Raw genomic sequence first — 6,000 nt, forward strand, 5'->3', positions numbered from 1 at the left:
AGTAAATGTTGTTGTGCTCATCTCTAAATTAGCTAGACAGTGCCACCTTGTGGTAGGTTGTCACAAGTGCCGGTGCTGACAATTAAGTGCCGGTGCCAAGCACCAGAAACCACTGGCTAAAATTAAGCACTGCTCACCCATCTATATTTCATCACCCGCTGCAGAGATCTGTCTGTAACTTACATGTCACTAATGCCTTAATATTACATGCTCTGTGGGCGATGAAAGCTTGAACCCGTCTGCCCTACTCAACACGTTTTACAGGGAATTGAACATTTTACTTGCTGTCTTCTGAGAGGGAAGCTGGCTTTGCTACTGCTGTGCTGTACCTGTTTCCTGAGAACACAAGGCTTGCACCGCTGGAGCCCTAGCAGTACCTGTCCGCTGACGGAAGGAAGTTTCCTCCACTTCTGCCCAAAATGTGCTTGTACTATGTTTGGGTGATTCCACTGCTGTCCCCCCACCTTATGAAAAAAACAAAGGCTGTTTAGAAATCACTTGCATAAAATACCCCAGCCAGCCAGAAGCTTTTGTTGGACACTGGTAAAAACACTGGGCCTGACTTAGATATCGGCAGACAGGTTACTCCTTCACAACGGGGACGGATATCCCATCCGTTGAAATCTAAATCCCATAGGACAAATATGGGATTATGTTTTCGGTGGACGGGATATCTGTCCCTGTTGTGACGAAGTAACCTTTCTGCCGATCCGTAAATCAGGCCCAAAGTTGTATGCCCTGACCAGAGACCCTGAATTCAATCCTGGCTTCCCAGCTTGACCAAACTGAGACTCTAAAAAAATAGTTTTCTCTATTGTGCCTCCTTTTATATGATAATCATATTGGAGAGCACATTTAAAAAAGCCTGTTCAGGATGCACACTGTACTAACATTTCTCTCCATATGATTTAATAGACCATAATGTTGCTCCATCTATACCAATAAAGGCTTATATAGGAGACATATGTTTGAGGAGTGCTTTTAAGGATCCACTCTGAATAGTGGGGAGAGCAGATAGGAAGCACATTCAATATGCCATGCAAGAAATCACTACTGCTTCAGTAACGTTTTTTTAGATCTTCATTTGGGATGAATTTCTTTATTGTTTGCAGAGGCATTAGTTGATAATGAGCCCCTTTCAACATAGCCTTTATGTGTGAATCTACGTAGGTGTGTGCAAAAATGTATAATTTTTTTCCTTCCTTGACATTTTCGCAACATTACACTTTCAGTGGGAAATGTGTTTTGACGGTATTTTGCTTGTCTTTTTTTTTTTACATGAGGATATATTTCACATAAACAAATTTCACGAGCCTCTGGTAAAAGACTGGTATGAGCAGAAAATATCTCTAGGCTAATTTTTTTTCTCTGAACCAGTCTCTCATGGGCACAATTTTGCAGAATTAATGTTCATGTAACGCAAAATTCAAAAATCTCAAGAATTTTGCCAGTGTAGTTAAAATTGTGCACAAGGCTACAATCTAGGTTGAGTTTGTTGTCAAGTAGGAAGCCTAATGATTTAGCATTGTGTATCGTAGTGGAGGAGAGACCCACTTCTTGTGAGTTAGTGTCCTATCTCTTTGCAGTGTATCATTTAGGGTTATCACTGCTAATGTGACAAACTCTATTTTGATTTGGTTCATAAAGATTTGATGATTGATAATCTAGTTTTGAATTTTAGATAGACATCCCTTAATGTAATCTGTAGTTAGATCATTTTTCATTTTGGTGTAGTTGTGCATGTGTTTCACATATGTGCGGTAGAAAAGCTTGACAATTTTCAGGAAATCCCTAAAGGCTACACATGTAGATTAACAATGATAGAGGCCAATCCTTGTTCAACATCAAATGGGGGTTCTTTGTGGCATGACATATTTGTTATTTATCTTCACAATCTGCTGGGGTTCATCTCCATACAACTTTAGCCAGTGCAATACTGCAGCAGAATGCTAAAGCTTTTACATCAAGCACAATTCTTCAGGTCGCAGTTAATTGTGAATTACATTTTTTTTGACCTGACTAGGGCAAGCCCGCAATACATTTCTAGGCACTGAGGGTTAATCCATTTAACTACATTTCGAAATTGTCCAACATGTGCAAACATCATAAAATGTGTTCACCATAAGTTGGCAGTCCCTTGCTCACTTTGCCACTGGATTCAAGCAAGTCGGGCTGAAGACGGCTGAAATGCCAGAAACCCGTCCTCGGAAGCTTGTTTCCGGTCCAGGGAAGGCATGGCTTAGCAGTTCGGGCTGGACTGTTCCCATGAGGCACAGGGTCAGACTGATTTGCATATGGCCATGTCTGAACTGGGGTAGCAGAGTGGGCTAAAGAACGGTGATGGATTAAACCCAGATCTGTTGACTGGGTGTGAGTGTTTGATTGGTTCAGATGCTCGGGCTGGGAACAGTCCAGCCCATGCTACCACCCCCTTTTGTACCACTTTGTTCGCCATAAGTTGGCAGGGTATGCTCAGATGTGAGTCCCTCGCTCACTTTGCCACTGGATTCAAGCAAGCCGGGCTGAAAATGGCTGAAATGCCAGAAACCGGTCCTCGGAAGCTTGTTTCCGGTCCAGGGAAGGCATGGCTTGGCAGTTCGGGCTGGACTGTTCCCATGAGGCACAGGGTCAGACTGATTTGCAAATGGCCATGTCTGAACTGGGGTGGCAGAGTGGGCTAAAGAACGGTGATGGATTAAACCCAGATCTGTTGACTGGGTGTGAGTGTTTGATTGGTTCAGATGCTCCATCCATCACCACCCCCTTTTGTACCACATCATAAAATATGAGCCATAGTTGCAAAAGACAGTAGGAAATATCATACATTGTGGGCTAGAGTGGACTCTTGGTAGCAAAATACATTCTTCTACGGAACTGTAATAAGTTATTGGATCTTCTAATACAGTCAGGGATTCAAAGTGAGATATATTTATTATTAATGGACCAAGGTTTCAATGGGATTAAGATGACAATATAATATTCTTTGTACTATGGAAAGACTCTCAGGAACAATGGGTCTGCTAAACATTTTTATATGTTAAAAAATGCCATCCCTAGATGTTCTTGGCACATCTGATGTATGGAATCAGAAAGCTGTGCATAGTTAAAATCACAAAGAAGGCTTTTGACCGTGGAAAGTCTGCCAGGTGGCTGGATTTTTGGCAGTTAGCAAATGGGTGGGTAGGAAAATGGAAGTTCACAGGAGTGGTGAGGGAAGTGGTCTTTGTTAATGTTTGGGGCTTTTATAAAATCTGATTTTTGTGAGCTTCATACCTTGTGCCACTCTAAAAACTCATATAAAACCATATAAAAGTCTGGAGTATGTCATCATTCAGGATGTTAAAATGATTAAGATAGCCAAATATTTCCAGGTGGTGTAGAGGAAGGTAATGGGGATAAGAGGAAATCAGAAAAATATATATCTGTGTTTATTTCTCCCATGCCCTGAACCTGTGGATTGTACATCTACAAACTATCCACAACAGAAAATGAGTACATCAATGAAAAGTATGTAGTTCGCAGACTTATTCCTTTTTATCAAGAACTGAACACTTGGGAGCATATTTGTGAGAGCTTTGTGTCATGCTTGCACCACGCAACATGGTACATGTGTGACGTAAACCTTTAAGTCAGATACATGGAAGTTCAACAGGGTATCACACCTTAAGATGTGGCAGCCTGTTGAGGTTGTTCCAGTCGGCTGTAGCAGTGCTTGTGTTGGGTTCAGTCTGGCATCATCAGCACTCAAGACAAAGGCAAGAAGAGGGACCACAGACCTGTCCTGAGCTCCTGCTTCGGTGACTAGACCATGTTAACCAGTGGATAGAGGGAGAGCGATGGATGAATAAAGATTGGTTTGGTTAACCTATTATTTACTCTTAATATATAACGAGATCCCACCCATAAAAAATATCCTCCTCAAAAGAAATTTGAAAACAGTTCTTAGAACTGGTATGATACCTGTTCCAGAGAACATAACCCAATTATGAGGCATGCCACCACTGGTTGGGGATGGTGCCACATTCTACTTAGGGAATTCGTATGAGTACATGCTTCTGAGTACTGCTTTGGCCCGCTCTACTAGTGGTAGTTGTGAGCATGTCCTAAGTAGGGTGTATTGCAAACCTCTCGCCTCTCTCTGCTTTTGTGTGACTACAGGATGAAAATCACTGCACATGCTAGATATGCAATGCCTTTGTGTCCCCATGTGACAATGTTTCAATGGGCAGATTTAGCATCAAAGCACTGTAAGTCACTTAGGGCCCGATGTAGGTAGGCATTTACCGCCCGGAAATGCCTTTTCCAATGTAGGGGGCATGTATTTACAGATTCTGTATTTTTACCGAATCTGTATTTACCGAATCGGGAAAATTACCGAATTGGAATATACAGACTCGGTAAAAATACCGAATCTGTAAATGCAGATGTAGGTGGCGCTTTAAACAGTGCCACAGGCCCCTCAGATTTCGTTATTTATCATGTAATACTATTGCATGGTAAATAACGAATTCAGGTGTACATGCACATCTGGGCATGTACACCTGTGCCATGTGACACACAGACATGCCCTTAGGGCATGCATGGGTGCCACATGGCACACAAGCTTGACATTGGGGTGATACAGGTTGTCAAAGTGACACCCCGTTCCCCCTGGCAGGATTCGGTATTTACCGATTCGGTACCGAATCGGTATTTGCCATTGATTCCTATGGGCTTCAAGGCCCATAGGAATCAATGGCAAATACTGATTCGGTATTTACCGAATCGGTAAATACCGAATCATACAGATTCGGTAATTTAAAAAGAAAATTTACCTACATCTGCCCACTTCATATTTACCTACTCTTAAATACCGAATCGGTATGATTCGGTATTTAAGAGTAGGTAAATCGAAATTACCTACATCGGGCCCCCAGAGTTTGGCTTGGGCTTTTCTGATGGACGCTCTTTTTCCTTTTCACTGCTTTAGGAAATAACAAAAAATCACAGAGTTCCTAGCACAGAGGTGAACAGTTGATTGGTGTGCTATTTTTCTGCTGAGGGCAGCACCAACCGACTGTTCCGGTGATGCTGTCGTAAGACCCACAGGTCCTCAACATGGCCAGAAGGGTAGAGAATTGGAGAGGAGGCAAAGCCTCCATTCGCTAACCCTACAATATTCATTCCCTGGACCACATTATGTTAGGGACCATGGAGTGGGGCCAGGTTCTAGGCTTAGGTCCAGAGCACAGGACCCGTGACAAGAATGGCTCTTTAGGAAGGTAGGAATAAGGTGGAGAAGTAGAGAACGTGGTACAAAATGTGCTGCTCGAGCATGGATATATGACAACTGCTGTATTGAGCACAAATGCTGAGGTCAGGACCAAAAATGAAAGGTACAGCTGAAAACAACTGCTCCTCACACACTTCCTATCATATAGAGCGTATGCCCTGCACACGCTATCTGTGCACTGCACGCATTGTGTCACACTCATATCTTATCTCTTTCATACAGTGGTCATGGTACATCAAACAATAACCTGCCTCCCTATAATGCCACCACATAGAAGACCCTCACACACTGCCTCACTTGCACGGCTCATCTCTTACCTGCTTCCCCACACTAGTCACACACTACATATCACACACATTTCCCATATTTCAAGATCTGCATGCACTGCCCAAGTCTTGTGCATGTTGAGCCTTATACCCTGTGCTATACACAACAACTCAGAGCTGTTTACACTGTCCCTTTCCCCACATGGGGGTTCATTACAATTGCAGTCATAGGCCCATCCGCGGTGCTGGCAGTGGCAGAAAATGTCCTTTTCCGCACTCCGAAATGAGTGTTAGGTCGCGCACCGCATGGTTTTAACATGTTTTTTTTGTAGCTGACCGTGCTCCAGAGAATTGATCCCCACTTGGGAGCGTAAATCTATTATAATTAGGTTGCAGCCCCACCCATTTGGGGTGTCTCTCTGGGCACAGGTGAATGAGTGCTGAAAACTACAGCCCAAGTGA

The sequence above is a fragment of the Lissotriton helveticus genome, chromosome 10 (genome assembly GCF_964261635.1).
Source record: "Lissotriton helveticus chromosome 10, aLisHel1.1, whole genome shotgun sequence".
Lineage (NCBI taxonomy): Eukaryota > Metazoa > Chordata > Amphibia > Caudata > Salamandridae > Lissotriton > Lissotriton helveticus.